Source organism: Toxorhynchites rutilus, chromosome 2, assembly GCF_029784135.1.
Source record: "Toxorhynchites rutilus septentrionalis strain SRP chromosome 2, ASM2978413v1, whole genome shotgun sequence".
Taxonomy (NCBI): domain Eukaryota; kingdom Metazoa; phylum Arthropoda; class Insecta; order Diptera; family Culicidae; genus Toxorhynchites; species Toxorhynchites rutilus.
Genome location: NC_073745.1, coordinates 327,384,622 through 327,406,578, shown reverse-complemented (window position 1 = coordinate 327,406,578; position 21,957 = coordinate 327,384,622). Strand labels below are relative to the sequence as shown.

The window sequence follows — 21,957 nt, the reverse complement described above, 5'->3', positions numbered from 1 at the left end:
TAAGTCCGATCCGAGTCTGATAAGACCTTATCAGGTGACCCTTCAATATATTCAATCTTCAAATGCATTTGATTTTCGAGTTTTTGCTCCGTTGAACAGAGGAGACTTTTCAGGTTACCGTTCAGCTGCTACGAAATGCATTTGATGTTCGAGTTTTCGTTTCAACGAGTAATTGGGTCCACGCTTACAAAATTAATTCACTTACCAGAGTTATGATCCTTTTGCAGAGACCTTTTCAGGTCACCCTTTAATATCTTCACGGCTACGAAATGCATTTGGTTTTCAAGTTTTCGTTTCGTCAAGTGATCTCAAGTTTGCGTTAGCATAATCACATCACTTACCACAGTGAATCCTGATTATTACCCCTTCCCACTAACAAACTATCCCTTCCATGATAAACGCTAGGGAACCACGCTATAGAGGCGACCCTTCTGGCCTTCGGGCGGCGAATATCATACTAACATTCCTACCCTTCCCCTGGTGACTGTAAGGACGTGGCCGGCGTCGTTATTGACCATTTAAAGCTCGAATCACCGAAAATTGCACAACGAGAATGATTTGCTAGTCCCAAGCGTCATTCTGTGTGTTCTTTGTGCAATTTGGTTGGTTCAGGTCAATCACGGAGAGCAACTACGAATTGTACAGTCTACCCAAGCTCAAGCTCAAGCTCAAGCTCAAGCTCAAGCTCAAGCTCAAGCTCAAGCTCAAGCTCAAGCTCAAGCTCAAGCTCAAGCTCAAGCTCAAGCTCAAGCTCAAGCTCAAGCTCAAGATCAAGCTCAAGCTCAAGCTCAAGCTCAAGCTCAAGCTCAAGCTCAAGTTATTGCGCGTCAAAGATGGAGTCCACCAAGCAAGAAATTCGCCATATTTTACGTTTTTACTACCTGCGAGGTAAAACTGCAACGAAGGCGGCCGAAAAAATGGAGTTGCTTTCTAAATGGCAACAAGTTTGCGAACAAAACGGCGCATATTTGACTTAAATTGGATAATTTGAAGTATGTTAGATAAAGCGTCAAATTTCGATCAGAAATACGACATTTATTTTTCCCCAACCATATATATAGATATTGTATCTGTATCAAACATTTATTCCATGTAACGTAGAAACATGTTATTTGCAAGTGGTTGAAAAATCTTGAACGAGAATTGTGTCTGAAAAAAATCTGATTTTATAATGACGAGTTTTGGTACTAGGAATTATATAGTAAAAGGCAATTTCAAAGGGGAGATTAAAAGATCAATCAGTGAACAGTTTTGCGATTGGGTCCATTAACGTGCGTTTAATAAGAAAACGTGGATGTGATAAAGAAAAATAAATTTTGGGCGAGACGAAGTTTTCCGAGTCAGCTAGTGTAATATACGAATCGTTGAAGTATATCGCTCGCAAGAGGAATAATTTGATTCAAATGAGGTATAATTATTTCTACTGTTCGTTCAATATTGAAAAACTGAATTAATCCACTCAGAAATGATATTTTGTTTTCATACCACGGAGCCTGTCACGGGACACAAGATGTTCCTTAAAATCACTTAGCTGTGTACTATGTATTCCAATTTAAAGTTTTATATCTATATGGAAAAAATACCATGTATTTTAACATAAGAAGCTTCACTTCGGTTGCCAGTTGACATTTGCGAGGTTTGTTTTCTTGAAAAGGTTTCTTCTCAAATGCCTCTCAGTTAAATGCTAGTTTGAGACAAACTTTATTCAGACTCAAGACTGCTCATCGTTAAGTTCCAACGAAATAAAAACGTTCACTCTCTTGCTGTCGTGCGATACCATTTCTATGTTTGAGTTGCCTATCTCCTATCTCGATTAGCTTTTCTAAAGAATGGACAATTGTAATTACTTGCTAAGTGATTTGACATTTGATTAGTCTATTATTTTCATGTTTTTTACATGTGGAAAGGTTTGGTTCTCGAAATCGGTTCTTTAATTAAAAGGGATATAAAATATTGACGTTTGACTGATTCACACGAACCAATTTTTAAATGTTTTCAACAGTGTCGTAGAGTAGCTGAGGGTGTCAGCTAACCGAACTTGCGGCAGTTGCATCGGAGATGTTAGCGTGAGTGCGCTTCAGTGACCGAGAACTCAAGTCAGCCGTGAAAATGATGTTCATTATTTTGAAGTTTGAAGTCTACTGGATAAACTGTCAAATGCACTACTGGATAAACTGTGTTATGCAGGTATGATCAGTCGTTTGGGGGCTTTCGCCCATTAAAAAAGACGATTTGGCTCTTCACCACGAGAATGCGCCTTCTCTCACATCACTCTCCCCCAGCGAAAACACAAACTACTTTCTGAATGTCCTATGTGTATCCTATTCATCAAATATTCAAGCATTAGCAATATTTCCAAAAATCACCGTAATTTGTCTTCGAAAAGAAACCCCCACTCATCAGCTTTCCACACCCCGAAGTGGGGAACGCGTCAGCAGGATCAACTTTTCGACAAATATTGCTCTGAGAGTGTTTACCGCAAACAGTTGTGCAAAGAAAATAACAAATATGCACACACACAACGTCAATCGCAAGTATTTCCAGCGATTCATTTGTTATTGATGTGCTCCATTAATTGATGCTGTTCAGCAGAAATACCGCCCCAGGACAAAAACTCTCAATTCATGGTTGTTTACAGTGTTTTCGTGTCAAACAAGACGCGCGATCAAACAACAGGCCCAGTAAAAGTACTATGCTGTCTCGAAGGAGCCGCATCTATTTCTCCCACACCCCCCATAATGGGTACTTGGGAACATGACGGATCTGTTTTATACCTCTCGTGGAAAAGTTTCCTTCCCAAGCGGAGGGGAGGGGGTAAGTTGTTATTTTTGCGCTTGGCTTGATGATAACTTATTCACTATCGAGCCCCGTTGCTAATTGTTTCGGGACATGGCAAACTTGGAAAGAGACCTGTAAATAGGTAACATCAATTTGAGTTGATTTAATTATATGACTGACTGGGTGATAGAATTATTTTCGACGCGACATCATTTGGTGGTTGACATCAGTCAGTGGTCAGTGCTGTCAAACTATTCACGTATCGCTGTTTGGCATAACAGTCCGCTGCACAAACATGGTGTGGCCTTCCACCACTGGGACCGGATAAAAAGGTAGCATGACCCTCATCTCCCGGTTCTGACCGTGTCGACCCCCAAGGCAACGAACGATGGTCATCGCACAATAATAAAACGCAGGTTCTCCGCCGGGACAGCAGTGTAATTTTCCTTTTTACGAAACACACAGTCGAGATCTGATTTATGACTTAATCAACTACCCAGAGCATACAACATAACACGGCCCGTTCCGCTCAACGAAAATCCTTGAACAAGGGTCGAACCATCCACCAGAGGGCGTGAGTTCAGTTGATGATGATTTATACTGCGCACGTTCCAGCTTATCCGTTCGGACGAAAGTGATGGCAGACAACCTGGCTGAAGAAGCTGACTGACCCTAACCATCACAAGCGGCAGCAGCAGCAGCAACTAGGCCACGTCTCGGAATTTTAGCCGAACCCGAACCGAAACGGGGTGAAGTGAAGTTAATTAAAAATGTTGCACCTCCATTGTCTTCTGGGCTCCTGGGAGAAGGATTTCCATCTCGAGATGAGAAAGTGTGATTGACGAGTATTCAACAACACCGCATTGAACCATGCAGATGGAGCCAATTTTCCGGATCAGTTCATCGTACGAATTTCAGCGAATGCTTTTCCGAGTCTGATTTTTCTTAGTTGAATTCCTGATACTTAAATTTTAAATCACCAAACTGTCGGCGAAGTCACTAAGCTCCTCGCTTTTATCACTCCGAAGAAATATTCCTTCGCGGAACAAAACGAAAGTTCCCTCCGCGCCAAAAAAGGGCCGCAAAAAGGGAAACAATGGCTCCATTCATCACGGCAAAGAAATGGTTGGCAGCGTTGGTTGTGAACTCGGTCATCAACTCCACAACACCCCCTTCATTTCATGTCTCCCAGTCGCATACACCCCCACCACCCCCATTCATACACACTCTGCATCATGACGGCATAATTAAAATGGAAATGTTTTCATTTTATCGGAGGACTGCGGGTATCCACATTTCTCCGTCGCGTCTGCTTCAGTTCGGGGGAAAACAGACTCCCACTAACACCATCGCACCCCCCACCACTCTCCTCTTTTCAGTGGGACAGGACTGGCAATGCTGACAGGAGAAAACCCGTCAGAAAATTTACAGTCTCTCCTCCGCAGTCCTTTTCACATTTCATGAACAATTTGCTTTGTTCGTAGGGTATGGAAATTAAATCAAGAAATTTAAGACGCTCAAATTAAGTTCGGCGAAATTTTCGACGCAGAAGTTAAGGCTTCCGAATTCGTCAAAATCAACTATCGTGTCGTTTGGGAATTAATTCTTTCGGGCCGTAAAGAGTAACGAAAAAAAATGCCCGCTCCGCACCATTGCCAACAAGTCACGGCCAGTTGTAATTATCACCATCAAAGTGAAGTACAGACCGGCATAACGACGACGATGACGACGCCCGAGTCTGAGCAAGAAAAATCCTTCGGATTAGAATCAGCGGGAGGAATCTCCGATGGATCAAAACAACGAAACAAAAAAAAAAGGTTCTACTGTGGCCGCCTGAAAAAAAGGACCTGGAAATGTTTTACTGTTACGATTATTAATTCGAGATTTGCCAATGATGGTGGAAGAGGCCCTTTGTGTGAATTGTTATTGCTCTGATATTCTTTGTGATTTGCGCCGTCCGCTGCGAATGGAAATATTCGGCCCCCATTCCGAGAGCCGCCGCCATTGGGTCGTTGTGTCGTTACGGGTGTAAAAATTTCCTTTTATGGGCTGTTGTTTCCGTGTGCAAATAAGTAATATTCGCCATTTGTAAATTAACAACTACCGGGAAGTGACAAAGTTGGGTCTTATTTGGAGGGTCTGGTGGTTATCTGGGCGGGAAATATTGACTGCGATGATCCGCTGTAGCTAGTGGACTGGAGAATAATTAGTTGTCCTTACGACTTTACTTAAGGGGGGACCCCGGTCTGGAAAATCGAAAAAATCGAATTTTCTTTTTTTGCATTTTTGGGAAGCTTATGCCCTCAGAAATGTTGTCCTAAAAGGATTTTTCGATATTTGATTTCGTTGGAAAATTACAGCCAAAAGTATGAGGTGACCTCAAGAAAAGTAGCAGTAGCCGTTTTGCTAGCTTTTTGGTTGCTCTCATACTCTCTCGAACACATACATACATACGCACACATACACAAACATACACACACATACAAATACACACATACACATACACATGCAGACTTATACACATACACATACACATACAGAAACACACATACACAGTTATAAATAATGGAGGATGTAGAAGGGTGAAGTATCAGCTGTTTTGCCGATTAGTGAAAGATGGTAATTTTAGTTTTTTCTGTACATACATATATTTATTTTGTTGGAATTGTATTTGTATTTGTGTAGGGAGCTTTCTAAATTGGTGTTGGTTATGCTGTTTGTTGTTGTTCAGTTGTTCACTCGCTTGTGTTTGACAGGTATAAAAATAGACAGTTTTACAAATTTTGCCTAAACATGAGTCCGAAAAGTGTGTATCGCGATACGAAAGGCTCAAGAATTGCGAGACCCCACCGTGTATCCTTAAAGCGAAAAAATTATCCAATAAACAGATATGGAGGAAGAATCGAGAATACAAGTCGATCGGCGAAGAAGCTAAAAGCACCAAAGTTGTCTGACATTGCTGTGAATGATTCTTTCGGGTATCGCATAATCAATTTTTTGACAGTTTTTTCTGTCGTTTCGAAAGTTACGAAATGTAAAAAATGTGATGGAAATGTAACATTTTCCGAGGAAAGTTGCCGCGGACTTGGATTTAAACTGGTGATCAACTGTCCGTCTTGTAAACCAACATATGTTTTTTCGAGTCCTTTAATCCGTCGAAAAGCATATGAAATCAACCGCCGAATCACCTTCGTATTTAAGTTACTGGGACTTGGCTATGCTGCGCTGGAAAAGTTTTGTGGACTAATGGATCTCCCAAAGCAAGTCGCGGAGAGCACGTACGACAATATCAGTTCCTACATTTTCAAAGCAGCAGAAGTTTTCGGTGAAAGTTCTATGGAAAATGCAGTCGCTGATGAAACAAAAATGAGTGGAGGAAGCAGAGACATCACGGTTTCTGGAGACGGCACTTGGAAGAAACGTGGGTATTCTTCACTATTTGGAGTGTCGTCCTTGATTGGGTATAACAGTGGAAAAGTGGTTGATATAAATGTAAAATCATCGTACTGTAAAGAATGCGAGACCTGGAAGAAATTGATGGGAAGCCCGGAATACGATTCGTGGTTAGAAGATCACGCGAACCACTGCAGCAACAACCACGAGGGATCAGCTGGAAGAATGGAAGTTGACGCGATTCGGGAGATGTTTCTGCGCTCCGAGGAAAAGTACTCCGTTCGATATACTAATTACGTTGGTGATGGTGACAGCAAGACTTACAAGGGAATTGTCGACAGCAATCCGTATAAAGGCGTCAACATTGTAAAGAAGGAATGCATAGGACATGTACAGAAGCGAATGGGAACTCGACTGCGAAGTGTTAAAAAGAACAACAAAGGCCTGGGAGGAAGAGGAAAGCTGACCGATAAACTAATCAATGAATTGACAGTTTACTACGGTCTAGCAATTCGACGCAATTCTGACAGTAAAGAGGAGATGAAGAAGGCGATTTGGGCGACATTTCTTCACAAAGTTTCGAACAACAGGCATCCACAACATGACTTATGTGATAGTGCCTGGTGCTCATATCTGAAAGCAAACGAATTGAACACATTGAAGGATTATGATCACCACGAACCTTTGCCGAAAGATGTGCAGGACGCAATTCGACCAGTCTATGAGGACCTTTCGGCAGACAATTTATTGCAACGATGCGAAGGGGGGTTTACGCAGAACAATAATGAAAGCCTCAATTCAGTTATTTGGTCAATCGCTCCAAAATCCAAGCATAGTGGCAAACACACTGTTGACTTCGCTAGTTATACAGCAGTTAGTTTGTTTAACGATGGCTATATTTCTGTTTTGAAAATGATGAAATTAATGGGAATGCTGATTGGACCGAGCTGCCATGCGTTATATTTGCAACTGAACAAAAAAAGAATTTCCAAGGCAGAAGTGAAGAAATACGAGAGCAGTAAGATTGCTCGACAAATGATTGCTGCGGCCAGAAAAAGTGCTGCGGACAGCTTCCTGGAGGCCGAAGGCGAAGTGTATGGAGCCGGAATAGCTAACTAAAAGTTGATCATTTCTAAAAGTGTATTATTTTGTGTTACAAATACATTAATATTCCTCAAACATATGTTTTCCGTTTCTGATCCGCCATTTTTCATTCGCCATTTTGCATCCGCCATTTTGTTTTTTTTCATAAATTTGTAACGGACAGGTATTCAGCTACTTAAAGAAAAAAAGAAACTCATTTCAATATAATCTACTTCATTTATTGCAACGCATTGCTGACCGAAAACTTGAAAAAAACTTTAAACGCGTTTTTCTCGAAACCATGTTTTTTCAACTGGTGGTATCGATATCTCAGGATCTACTCGACCGATTTGGCTGAAATTGGCATCTAAAAATGTAGAAATGAATTATCTAAAGTGTTACATAGCCGTTTTTTGATATTTCATTTTTTCGATTTTTTATGAATTTTTAAACAGCGATTTTTTATGAAAAATGACGTATTTTTAACAAAAATGGCCGCCATTTTAGAAATTTTTCGAATTTTAAAAAACCTCTATGTAACACTTTAGGTATTGTCCTAAGGATTCAAAATATTCATTGGAATTCGTTCTACGACCCCCCGTTTCTTCAGAACCGATACCACCAGTAAGGTATCTTTTTCAGACAACATCTACGCATCCAGCTCTAAACAGCGTAATAATCATTATTCGTGCACTCAAAAAATGGAAAAAACATCTTCAAATATACCTTCAACAATAACCAAAATACCCGAACACTTCACTTTATTCCTAACATCCGAAAAAAAATCACGAAGATTCATCATTTTTCGACCTTCCAGACAGGGGTCCCCCCTTAAAGGATTTTTTCGTAAATAAAAAAAGACTACTAAATCAGTAATCAGTGTACATTTTTTCACGTTTAAACGTCAATTATCTATAACTTTTTGTAAGACATTATTTCTGTATGACTCATAGTTTTTGAGATATAAATTATCAAAGATTTCTCTCACTAAAATCGATACGCCCTTTTCAAAAGTTACACTTGAGCAAAAAAAATTTCCTATTGCTGTGGAAAATTCATATTTCCTCTAACACAAACGGAATACTAACTTTCATTCCAATCAAAAATACCCATTTTTTTTAATTAATCCGTTTATTTTTACAGGCTCCACGCCACGCTCTTAACTACATTTTTACTAGAAAATATTAACATGTTTCCTTAATTCTATGGTTAATAAAATAGGAAACCGAATACTCGCGTCGACTCGAGTTTAGAAGGGTGACACATTTCCATTAGGAAAAGGATGGGATGTAAGGAGATTGTAACAATGTTCACACTCATACTCACTGAGACGAACCAGCCCAGGAGGCTGAAAGTCTCAAAAATAAAGAAAAAAAAAAAAAAAAAAAAAAAAACATATAGAGACTTTAAACTTTTTCAGTTCATTCGTCTCTAGCCTTGAGAAAGGCCCTTGGAAAACTTTACTCTACTCCAGCACTACACCTCCACCCTCATTGCCTTGAGAAAGGCACTCGATCCCTCGCTGTCCAGCTCGTCCAGCAACAATGTTGTCCAGTCGGTGTCCACGCAACGATAGGCGATATGTTGATTCTTTGTTTTTGAGAGGCTTTAAACTTTGCAGTTCATTCGCCTCTAAGTTGGCGATATGTCGCAATTTGTTTCTTTATATCAATGCACGCATTGCACTAACTATTTAACGAGAGGCATTTTCCGTACTCGCCATTCAACAAACAACAAACACGCGTCTAACAGATGGACACAGTGGCAGCGATAAATTTCAAGTGAAATTTTCTCTAGCGTTCACAGCTTGAGGCGAAACATAAAACACAAAACGAGTAGAATAAGCGATCTTTGCTGTTTCGGGCACAGAAAGATTCTAAGAATTTTCTCTTCGCTCTCCCCCCTTCATTATTTCTATTCTTCTTCTGCTTCTTCTTCTCCTTCTTCTTTCCATTTATTTACGGATACTTTGAATCCAACGATTCATTCGTCTCCGACTGTTTCTATTCTAGCGGCAGCATAAGTTGCTCGTTATTGACAGCTCTGTTCGGGAAAGCACACAAATGGACGAATGTATGGGGAAATGGGAATGCTTCCAATTTTCATCAATTTAAACCATATACAGACTATGGGATTGTAATGTCTAGCATATCAAACAAATCTTAGAAAGTTTCCGATTCGATTGGTACGCAAATCTTTAAAATCCGTTCGCAGCAAAAAAAGTTATTAACGTTAACTTTATTTCATAAAAACGTGACCTGTTTTCTGATTTGGCACCCTTAATGTAAGACGCAGTCCTACGTCAAAAATTCGTTGAACACTCTAAATCCTGTGGACTCATTCATAGAGGACCCATCAGTAAAGTACATATTATCACAATTGATACGCCCATACTTTGCATTGAAATCGTAGGAACGATCCCCGATCGATGATAATCTGGAATTCTATGGATTTTCTCCTTCATGAACAGATCAAAATGTACAGAGGAATTGATGTAGTCAGGGAAACAAACACGGAATATACGAAGAAGGATCAACCTGCATGAAGATGAATTCATGATACGAACTCATGAATCCGGAGTGAAAATTGAGCTCGATCAGCTGCTCAAAATTTCCGATCACCAATGGGTTCATAACCTTACACCGGATGAGGAACCGAAGAGATAATAAATTGAAGCGATCTTTTAGTGGAAGTACGCCTGCCAAAACCTCGAGACTCATGGTATGCGTTGAGGGCATACATCCCAATGCAATAATGAGACAAAAATACTGAATTCGCTCGAGTTTAACGGGGTGTGTTTTGGCAGCTGATTGAAAACAAAAACTGCCATACTCCATCACTGAGAGAATAGTTGTTCGATACAACATTATAATTATTAGTGTCTATCATCATATCCACGTGAAAACGCTAATTTCAGTCATTTTTTCGTCAATCAGAAACAGACTTTTTTAAAGTTCTCGCTGAATATGGGTACATTCGTTCGATAACTCACTGTGTTTTTTTTCATCGGTTGCGCTTGCGAGTAGAGCGAAGCTCAAAGTGGTGCGCGACCGAGACGCTGAGGATACAATTCAGACGGATTTATCACACACGCCACACAGCAGCGGCAAGTATAAGTTTATTTTTCTTTTGTCCTCCTATCATTCCTTCTACCATCTGTGCTCGATTTACACCATTGTTCATCTGTGTGTTTACCAAATCGGCAAACGTTGAAATTTTATTGGAACTTTTTTTCATTTTAGAATTTTATATAAATAAAATAAATTAATATAAATATTATCCGCAGCATAATCTTATAATATTTTTTTTTTACTTATTCATTTTGATAATTATTATATTCTGTTCATATCGAACAGTTGGCCGATTTTTCTAATATGGCTGAGGGCGGAAAGGACCCCCCGTTGACGCAATTGAATATTTCTGATACCGAACCTCCTCCTGAAGAGCAGGAGGATGAAGCAGAAATTGAGGTAGAAAATTCTGTTTACGAAGTTGATAGTTCCGAAGATGAGGAAATCGACGAGAAACAGGATTTTCGTCCTAAAGAATACCCTGAAGGCTCCAAAGGCCCATTCATTGTGTACTTTAGACGAAAATCCAAACCTCTCAATGTCATTCGTATCTCGAAGGAACTAACTCAACATTTTTCTGACGTTACCGAAATTACACGGATGGGGCCAGACAAACTACGAGTTGTCGTCTCAAGCAGGACCCAAGCGAACAAAATAACGCGCTGCGACCTCTTTGCGATTGAGTATCGTGTATACGTACCCTGTTGCAACGTCGAAATAGACGGCGTAATAAAAACGTTGCGCAGATTGTGGAGAGAGCCATGATGAGAATCCTTGCGCGAAAGAGCACAAGTGTCTTCATTGCGGCGGGACTCCTCATGATCTTATTCAATGCCCGGTGTACAAACAACGAGGGGAAAAACTCAAGCGTTCCTTAAAGGAACGTTCCAAGCGGACTTTTGCAGAAATGCTTAAGAGTTCCGTGCCAACGACACAGGACAATCCCTACTCCATTCTGCAGAACGACGAGCCTGTTGCTGACGCTCCCAATGCCGGATGTTCCGGTACATCGCAGGGTGCCATCAGGAAAAGAAAAATTACTTCACTCCCCAGAAAGAATAACGAAACTTCCCAAGTTGGAATGAAGCCTCGAACTGAACGTGCTGAGAATAGGCCGAAGCAAGTACCTCCCGGTTTACGTGGTCATGCTACCAACCAGGGGTCCTCAGCACTTCCCGGAACAACAACGAACACGTCTGTTACATTTTCGCGGTCGAAGCAACAGCCACTACCTGGCCTGCTTGCGCTTTCAGACCTTGTGGATAACATTTTAAATGCTTTAAATATAAATGATCCTCTTAAAAGCATAGTATTATGTTTGCTTCCGGTTGTGAGAACATTTTTGAAAGAAAAATGTGATTTTTTAGCAGCGTTCATTTCCCTCGATGCCTAATTCAGCGCAAGAGGTCAAGGATTTGACCACTGTCATACAGTGGAATTGCAGAAGCATCATCCCTAAACTAGATCAATTTAAATTTTTAGTTCACAGTTCTAACTGTGATGTATTTTCTCTCTGTGAAACATGGCTTTGTTCAGCCGACGAGCTGAATTTTCACGATTTCAACATTATTCGCCTAGATCGTAACGACTCGTTTGGTGGCGTACTATTGGGGATCAAAAAACGTCACTCCTTCTATAGAGTCACTATCCCATAGATTACAGGCATTGAAGTTGTCGCTTGCCAGATACAAATCAATGGCAAAGAACTCTGCATTGCTTCGATATATATTCCTCCCAGGCCTACGGTAGGCCGCCATCAGTTCTTTGATATTATCGAGGCATTGCCGGAGCCGCGGTTAATCTTAGGTGACTTCAACTCCCATGGAACAGCATGGGGGTCACTCTACGATGACAACCGTGCCACGTTGATTTATGATCTGTGCGACAACTTCAACATGACAGTTTTAAATACTGGGGAAGCAACTAGGATAGCCAACCCTCCTGCACGGGCAAGCATGCTAGACATATCTCTCTGCTCTTCTTCATTATCCCTGGACTGCACATGGAAGGTAATCCAAGATCCCCACGGTAGTGATCACCTACCAATAATTTTATCGATCGCCAATGAATCAAAATCTAGTGAGTCAGTCGATATTGCGTATGACGAAAAATATTGACTGGAGAAAATTTGCAGAATTAATATCTGAAGCAATCATTTCGATGCATGAACTTCCTCCCCTTGAAGAGTATAATTTTATATCGAGTTTGATTTACGATAGCGCACATCAAGCTCAAAAGAAACGTGTACCGGCTACCACTTTCCGACGTCGTCTTCCATCACTTTGGTGGGACAAGGAATGTTCAAAGGTCTACCTTGAAAAATCATCCGCTTTCAAAAAATTCAGGAAAACTGGATTAGTGGAATGGTTTCGAAAGTACCAAGCTCTAGAAGCCAAACTAAAAGGTCTGATTAAAGCAAAAAAGCGTGGATATTGGCGGAAGTTCGTCAATGGTTTGTCAAGGGAGACCGCTATGAGTACTCTTTGGAATACGGCTAGGAGAATGCGTGGCTGGAACCATACCAATGAAAGTGAGGAATACTCCGACTGTTGGATTTTCAAATTTGCAAGGAAGGTTTGTCCCGATTCTGTTCCTGCACAAAGCGTCAATGGTAGAATTCTCAATTGCCCTCCTCTCATGTAACAATTCAGCTCCGGGGTCGGACAAGATTAAATTCAACTTGTTGAAGAATCTTCCCGACTTGGCAAAACAGCGTTTGCTGAACTTGTTCAACAAGTTTCTGGAGCTGAATATTGTCCCGCATGACTGGAGACAAGTGAGAGTGATAGCCATACGGAAACCCAACAAGCCGGCTTGCGATCACAACTCGTATAGGCCGATTGCAATGTTATCCTGTATTCGCAAATTGTTAGAGAAAATGATTCTACTTCGTTTAGACAAGTGGGTCGAAACGAACAATTTGCTGTCAAATACGCAGTTTGGCATCCGCCGAGGTAAAGGGACGAATGATTGTCTCGCGCTGCTATCTTCTGAAATCCAAATCGCATTTGCTCGCAAAGAACAAATGGCTTCCGTTTTTCTCGATATCAAAGGGGCATTTGATTCAGTTTCCATGGAAATTCTCTCAGAGAAGCTTCATAATCGTGGACTTTCACCAATTCTGAATAATTTCCTGTACAATTTACTGTCAGAAAAGCACATGAATTTCTCTCATGGCAACTCAAAATCTTCTCGTTACAGTTTTATGGGCCTACCACAAGGCTCCTGCCTAAGCCCCCTCTTGTACAGTTTTTACGTCAATGATATGGATGATTGTCTAACTAGAGACTGCACGCTGAGACAACTTGCAGACGATGGAGTTATTTCCATCACGGGTACTAATCCCGTCGTTCTGCAAATGTCGTTGCAAGATACACTGAACAATATGTTCACGTGGGCCCTCAAGCTGGGTATCGAATTCTCTACGGAGAAAACTGAAATGGTCGTTTTTTCTAGGAAGCACGAACCCGCCCAATTCCAGCTTCACCTATCCGGCAAAACGATCCAACACTCTATGTTTTTCAAATACCTGGGTGTATATTTTGATTCTAAGTGTACCTGGGGGAGACACATTGCGTATTTGAAACAGAAATGCCAGCAAAGAATCAATTTTCTCCAAACAATAACCGGAACATGGTGGGGTGCCCATCCAGGAGACCTCATTCAGTTGTACAAAACAGCGATATTATCAGTGTTAGAATATGGCAGTTTTTGCTTCCGATCAGCTGCCAGGATTCATATTCTCAAGCTGGAGAGGATACAATATCGTTGCTTGCGTATAGCCATGGGGTGTTTGCATTCGACACATACGATGAGTCTCGAAGTTTTGGCAGGAGTACCCCCGCTTACTCTTCGGTTCACAGAATTATCCTACAGATTTCTCATCCGTTGCAAGATCATGAATCCATTGGTGATTGATAACTTCGAAAATCTACTCCAACTGATTCCTCAGTCAAGTTTTATGTCTTTATACCATGAGTACCTTACCCACGACGTGCACCCTTCACCAGGCATCTCCAACCAAGTTTGCTTCCCATACTTTTGCAATTCCTCTGTCATTTTTGATCTGTCCATGCGACAAAAAATCCATGGAATCCCAGATCACCTACGCTCCGATTCTATTCCGCCGATATTTTCGGCAGAATATGGGAAAGTTAGATCTGATAAAATGTTCTTTACTGACGGTTCATTCATAAACGGGTCCACTGGCTTCGGCATCTTCAATGAAAATTCCAGTGCCTCTTTCAAACTCAAAGATCATTGTTCCGTGTATGTCGCTGAACTGGGTGCGATATATTACGCATTAGGGATCATTGAAACACTGCCCATCGACCATTATTTTATTTTTTCAGACAGTCTCAGCTCAATAGAGGCAATCCGCTCAATGAAAGTTGATAAACGCTCATCTTATTTCCTAACAAGAATAAGACATCTATTGAGTGTTTTGGTCGAAAAATTATTCAAGATTACCTTAGCATGGGTTCCCTCTCATTGCTCGATTCCGGGGAATGAGAAAGCGGACTCGCTAGCTAAGGTGGGCGCTTCAGAAGGCACACTTTTTGAAAGGCAAATTGCTTATAATGAATTTTTCCACATTCCTCGTCAGGACACACTCGTTAGTTGGCAGCGCATGTGGAGGGAAGATGAGTTCGGTCGTTGGTTACACACGATTATCCCTAAGGTTTCGACGAAAGCTTGGTTTAAGGGATTGAATGTAGGTCGTGATTTCATTCGCGTGATATCTCGGCTTATGTCCAATCACTACAACCTAAACGCGCATCTCTATCGCATTGGGCTCGCAGCAAACAATCTTTGTGATTGTGGCGATGGCTACCACGACATCGAGCATGTTGTCTGGTCGTGTATCCGGTTCCATGCTGCTCGCTCTCAGCTCTCCAGAGCACTGAGAGCAAAAGGCAGACAATCGGATATCCCCGTCCGGGATATCTTAGGTAGCCGGGATCCTGATCTTCTGCTTCATCTATACCTGTTCCTCAGAAACGCCGATGTCAACGTTTAATGATGTTTCCTTCGTTGTGTCCCCGTTTCATATCCCTCCTATCCGATCGATAAACTTTTACTTAGTCGCGGCAATACATACACACACTCTTTACAGATGCACGGGCCAAAGGTTGTGCAGTCCACTGATGATTCAACAAGAGCCAAAGGTTGTACCGCTCATTACAACTCTACACGAACTGATGATTGCGCCGGCTAGTGACCATTCTATCCTGGATTCCTCGAGTCGAGAAAGACGCACCACGCTAGATATGGGGTACAGACTAGGGAGCGTTGCTGATTAATGGTCAGCTGCATCCCAATAGGAAGTAGCCCGTGTCGGGCACACGTATAGAGCATCGAAGACTGCAACATACCAATTATGAGAACACTTGTAATACTAACCTCGAGCCAACCGCGAGTAATCGGTTACATATTACTAACATAGTTGTAAGACAAAAATTGTCAAAATATTGGACTCCCGGCCCCGTCAGGTTAACGCCACATGTGCCTTAATAAAAAATATATTTTGGAAAAAAAAAAACATTATAAGATCTTGTGGATGGGCTCCCCACCAGGTGCCGGTAATTGTACGGAGAAAGTATAAGTTGAAGCTTTGGTTTTGCTGGTCTATGCTTCCTAGAAAAAACCACCATCTCTGATTTCTCCGTGGAGAATTCGATTCCTAGCCCAATGGCACAGGTTGAAAAATTGTTCAAAGTATCTTGTAAAGGTTCTTGCAGGTCGGATTCGTTTGATCCTACAACAGACACCACACCATCATCTGCAAGTTGTTTTAGGCTGCAATTTTGTGTAAGGCAATTGTCAATGTCGCTTACATAGGAGTTGTACAAAAGGGGGCTTAAACAGGGCTTAAACAGAGAACCGTCTCACTCCCGAATCTCCGTGAGAAAAGTTCAAATGTTTCTCACAAAGCAAGTTATATAACTCTCGGGGCAGACCCCGAGAGTGTAATTTGTCTGACAAAACCTCTATTGAAACAGAATCGAAGGCCCCCTTTATGTCCAAGAATACTGAAGCCATTTGTTTTTTTTCGGCGTAAGCCATTTGAATTTCAGAAGAAAGCAACGCAAGACAATCATTCGTCCCCTTGCCCCTGCGGAACCCATATTGTGTATCTGAGAGTAGGCCATTCGTTTCAACCCATCGATCAAGGCGAAACAAGATCATCTTCTCCAACAATTTCCGTATACAAGACAGCATTGCTATTGGGCGGTACGAATTGAAGTCGGACGCGGGTTTTCCGGGTTTTTGAATAGCTATAACTCGTACTTGTCTCCAATCATCCGGAACAACATTATGCTCCAGAAACTTATTGAATAAATTCAACAAGCGATGTTTGGCCACATCGGGGAGGTTTTTCAACAAGTTGAACTTAATTCTATCCGATCCCGGAGCCGAATTGTTACATGAAAGGAGAGCAAGAGAGAATTCTACCATCGAAAACTTGGAATCAAGATCGCACCTATCTTGTGGTATGTCTCGAACAATTTTTTGCACAGGAGCGGAATCAGGACAAACTTTCCGTGCAAAATTAAAAATCCATCGATGTGAATATTTTTCGCTTTCATTCGTTGATGAGCGATTTCGCATGTTTCGAGCCACTTTCCATAATTTTTTCATTGACGTTTCTCGTGACAAATCTCCCACGAAATTTCGCCAATAAGCACGTTTTTTCCCTTTGATCAAATTTTTGAACTGATTCTCAAGGGCTAAATACATTTGAAAATTTTCAGGGGTTCCACGTTTCCGAAAAGCTTTAAATGCATTCGATTTTTGTACATAAAGCTTGGAACATTGGCTATCCCACCATGGATTGGGAGGCCTTCGGCGAATGGTGGAACCTGTGATGGGTTTCGTTTGAGCGCGAACCGCGCTGTCATATATCAAACGAGAAAGGAAGTTATACTCCTCCAATGGAGGTAAACCATCTCTGGAATTGATGGCTAGAGCAATCGCGTCCGCATACTTTTTCCAGTCAATGTGTCTTGTGAGGTCATATGCCATGTTTATAGATTCAGAAGAATTCGACCCAATGGTGATGGAAATTTTGATTGGCAAGTGATCACTACCGTTGGGGTCCTGGATTACATTCCACTTGCAATCTAACGATAGTGAATTCGAGCAAAGCGAGAGGTCAAGAGCACTTGGGTTAGCAGGAGGTTTAGGAACACGTGTTGTTTCCCCAGTATTCAAAACGGTCATATTGAAGCTGTTACAAAGGTCATATATCAACGATGAACGATTGTCGTCGTACTGTTCCCCCCAGGCATTTCCGTGAGAGTTGAAGTCTCCCAAGATCAATCGTGGCTCAGGAAGGAGTGACCACATGTCAACAAGTTGCTTGCGGCTAACCGCAACTCTCGGAGGCCAATACATGCTGACAATACAGAGGTCTTTGTCTCTGATGTTTGCATGACAAGCAACAGCTTTGATCTCCCCAATAGGTGGAAGGCCAATTCTAAAAAATGAGTAACACTTATTGATCCCCAATAGTACCCCTCCGTATCTGTCATCACGGTCCAAGCGTATAATATTAAAATCGTGGAAAGAGAGATCATCTCGCGAAGAAAGCCAAGTTTCGGACAGAGCAAAAACATCACAATTGAACTTATGAATTAAAAAATTGAATGTATCCAACTTAGGGATAAGACTACGACAATTCCACTGTAAAACAGTGATATCTCCGACCTCTCTATTTGAATTAGACATCAAGAGAGATAATCATTGCAAGGAGGGGCCATGTTTGCATCAATTGTTGCCAAATTGTCTTCAATACTGGAAGCATTGAGATGACAAGGGTTCTAATGGAGTCGGAAACATTAAAACACTTGAAGATTTGGTCCAAAAGGTCAGACAACTTTATAAATCCCGATTGGGAAGTTGAGCTGGACGGAAAAATAGGGACAGTTGGGGTTTTTGATGTCCCCTCGAGTGCTGGGTCGTTCGAAGATGAAATATTCCCACGGAAGCCAGGAGGAACCTGATTTTGCTTGTCCGCTGCACTCGATTTTTTAGGCAAGCTAACAGAGGATATAACCGTGGGGACTTGTTCTTGAACTTTGGGAGTGGTCACATTTTTGCGCCGGGGATTCCCTTTGAAAATAAACGGTGTGCCCTCGCTAGCTGTGTCCGCTTCCATTTCATCAACTGGCAACGCGGAAAAGGTATTGTGTGTTGAGATTGGTTGTTGTTGTTGTTGAGCCAGTGGAGAAGCGTCCTTTAAAATTTCCGTAAAAGTGCCTTTCGAGCGTTAAAGAGCGCTTCAGTTTCTTCCAGCGACTCTTGTAAGTTTCACAAGCTGAGAGCTCATGTAGAGATCCCCCGCAATATGGACATTTATGCTCAGTCGCACTGCAGGATTTCCACCATGTTGCTCTCCGCAAGTGGCACAGCGCTCCTTGTTGGCGCAATAAACTGCTATGTGACCAACTGACTTGCATTTGTTGCAAGTCATGGGCTTTGGCACGAAGAGTCGCAGTGGTAGCCTCAATTTGTCTACCATAACGTAGTCAGGGAGGGCGGAACCAGCAAAAGTTACTCGAAACGATTCGGAAGGCGTGAATTTTGTTTTTCCCTCTTCCTGGGACACTTTTCCTAACTGTTGGCAGTCCAAAATTTTAACTCTCGTCAAAGGAAGTTTTTTAAATCTGCCATTTCCCTTTTTTATAAATTCGCTCGTCAGACCCGTTTCTGTAATCACCCCCGAAATTTCTACGTTATGGCAGGGCACATAGGCGCGATGTTCTAGGAATGAATCGATTGTCGACAACAATCTCGTTAGCTTGCTTCCGATCAGCCACGACAACACGCAGTTTGTTCGGTCTAACCTTTCTAATTTCGACCACGGAGGAATAATATTTTGTCAGATCTTTCAGAATCTGAGCGTGAGTACGACGTTCCATTACATTATGTTGATTACATGCGAAACAAATAACATCTACCTATTGTTTCATTCAGTATTCCGACTACAATGCTTATGGGGTCTCTCCGAGGTTCAGTTAGTAACGGACTATTGAATTTACACACTTTTGGATACATTTATACCCTACGAAGCTTTGTCAATGCAAACAATTTCCGACCAGCAGCTCGCCTTTTCTAATATTTATTCTCCATTTGCATCTCATTTTCAGGGCATAGTCACCAGAAGAGAACAAAAATCGTGTGTAGTGGCGTAAACGAAGAGAAAACACAACCCGGACCTGCAAGAGGTATTGATTCCGCTTCGCTTGAGTGATCTAAGGTGTGTATCTCTCGCTCTCTCTCGCTCTGGAAAGGTGCGTGTACGTGAATCGTTCTGTGTCGCACAGAAGGAGAAGAAAGTTTAATTTTCCAATATCGAGCCCATCGGAAGGACGACAATGGCGGCGAAAGTGTGAGTGCTTTTATGTTTTCCATCGTCTCGATAATAGTGTGAAAAATCCAATAGCAGCAGCAGCAGTTTCAAGACCACGTATCCGCGGGACGCGTAGAGGAGGAGCAGGAGAGGGAGGCAGCTGTCACGTTGGCTGCCAGTGTGGCATGTGAAACAGTATATTGAGTGAGTGAATGAGAAAGGAGGAAAATCGTTTAAGTGGATTTATTATGATTTGAATAGAAGATTATCAAAGTGAAACGATATAAAAGGTAAGGTTATTGCGCTGGATAATATAATCTATAAACAGCTAATGGGGATTGTGTGAGGGTGTGTTTGCGTTCGGAGGAACGACAGAATGGGGACGTATTGCTTCCGACGGTTTGAATCTTGTGCAATGATCCCGAGAGCGTCGTTTATAGGGTGCAATCGAGACAAAGGATGCTCTACTCCGTGTGGCTGAGCATCGTTTGGGTTCTTATGCACACTGAATGGATGCCATACTCAGATTGCAACGGAGAGAAGAAGGAAAAGTTTTCCTGATAGTGTTTTTAACATTTGTTGAAACAGTCTCAAGAATGTAATATCTCATCGAGCAACCATTCCCATCCGAATGTAATCTATGCGCATAAAAAAACGATTCATGAATTGAGACAGAAGAACAACTCATCGTCGACAAGAAGGCTGCTTTTATCATCGGGCGCCTATCAGAAAATTCATGATTTCGAGCATACTAAAACCAGAACAGAGGAAGCAATTTTCTGCGAGAAAAATCACTTATCTCCGGCTGGGGCATTTCTCCGCTGGATAATTCAGGCGGAACGGTTAAAAGCATGCAGAGGGGAAGGGCCATCTTTATTGCCATCGACATATATGAAACGTACAATAACGAATACGAACTCCACTTCGGCCGGGTGGAGATGGCCAGATAACTATTATAAGGGTTCCATTAAACGAGCGAAAATGAATCACAACTGTTTGAGTCGAATGAATCTCCTTCGCCTCTTTTTTCCGCATCCTTCGCCGGTCCGCTTTCGGGCCGATTTTTCCTTATCCGATGGATCCCATTTTACGGCAGCAACACGGAATCCATTACAGAGATTTTTCTCTCCTTTCCCCGATTCTGCTGGCCGTCGTCTCCCCCCACACGGAGGAAGAATCGGTTTAATCATATCTGATTAGAGATTGGACCTTCCTCATACAGGTCATCGCAAAGGAATCCCTGTCGGCTATCGGTGCTATTCTGCTCGCAAAGTGGTGGGTTCATCAGAAGACCCACTTTTTATGGGCTGCTCGACTCGATGGAATATTTATGGTCTGTCATTCCGGCTCTATCACGATCGGGGTGGAGCGGGGAGAAAGATTTTTTCTTCCGTTTTTGTTTTGTATATTAATACGAACGACCGTGGCATTGAACTGAACGTTGCACTAAGTGCGCGCTATGTAGATGAGTCTTCCGGATTCGCCAAATGGGTTGGAAAAGTTTATGGACTCAACACAATGATGACGCTTTGGAGCAAGGATTGTCCCGTAATCATGGGTTGTAGTTTGTTCATCAAATGTGCTTTATTACATGGAAAATTGATCCGGAACTTTTACAGATTTCGTTCTTTTGATGTCGGATAAATGAATGTTACAGCTTAAACGTATGTCAATGTTTGGACTGTTTCGTGGGCTTGAATTGTAGTCTGGAGTTTCGAGGATCTGTAAATTGCATTGAAGATCAGGTTGTGCGTTGTGCCTGTAAATACCAGTATCAATGTCTTTTCGGAAAATCGTTTCAAAATCACATTAAAACAATCTTCATTTTCTCCTTCTTCAACACACTTCAAGCTCTAATGTAGACTGTGTAGTCGTTGTTCATATTATGCAGCGCGGTACATCAGCAGATACTGTCTTCTTTCCGGAAGACCTTGACTAGTACCTGCGCTATCATCTACCGCTTCAATTTGAATTGACAAAAAACTAACAATGGCTCATAGTTTACTTCTAAGGATATCCTTTTTTTTTGTGAGGAGTACGGAAATCAATCATTATTATAGCAAAAATAATGTTTTTGTTCATGGTCAGCTTAATGACGAATTTCATGCCAACTCGTCTTAGGAGTTGGCAGCGCCATCTCAGATAGTAGTGAAACGTTGTGGGTGTAAAGACAGGGGTCATTTAAGCAACTTTGCACACTTGAAATATTCGAAAAGGAATCAGAATACTTTTTGGAAAAAGCCAATTTTTTTTCTTAATTTTTTACAAAAAGTTATT

The 21,957-nt window shown here is 41.7% G+C and overlaps 1 protein-coding gene across 1 annotated transcript in view; it reads left to right on the top strand.

The window, feature by feature from the left end:
• LOC129771902 (uncharacterized) overlaps nucleotides 1-21,957 on the top strand; it is a 473,701-nt gene that overhangs the window by 49,866 nt on the left and 401,878 nt on the right. Inside the window, exon 2 of the mRNA XM_055776027.1 lies at nucleotides 19,478-19,970. The gene's annotated coding sequence lies outside the window, so the exon portion shown is untranslated. The remainder of the gene's footprint in view (nucleotides 1-19,477; nucleotides 19,971-21,957) is intronic.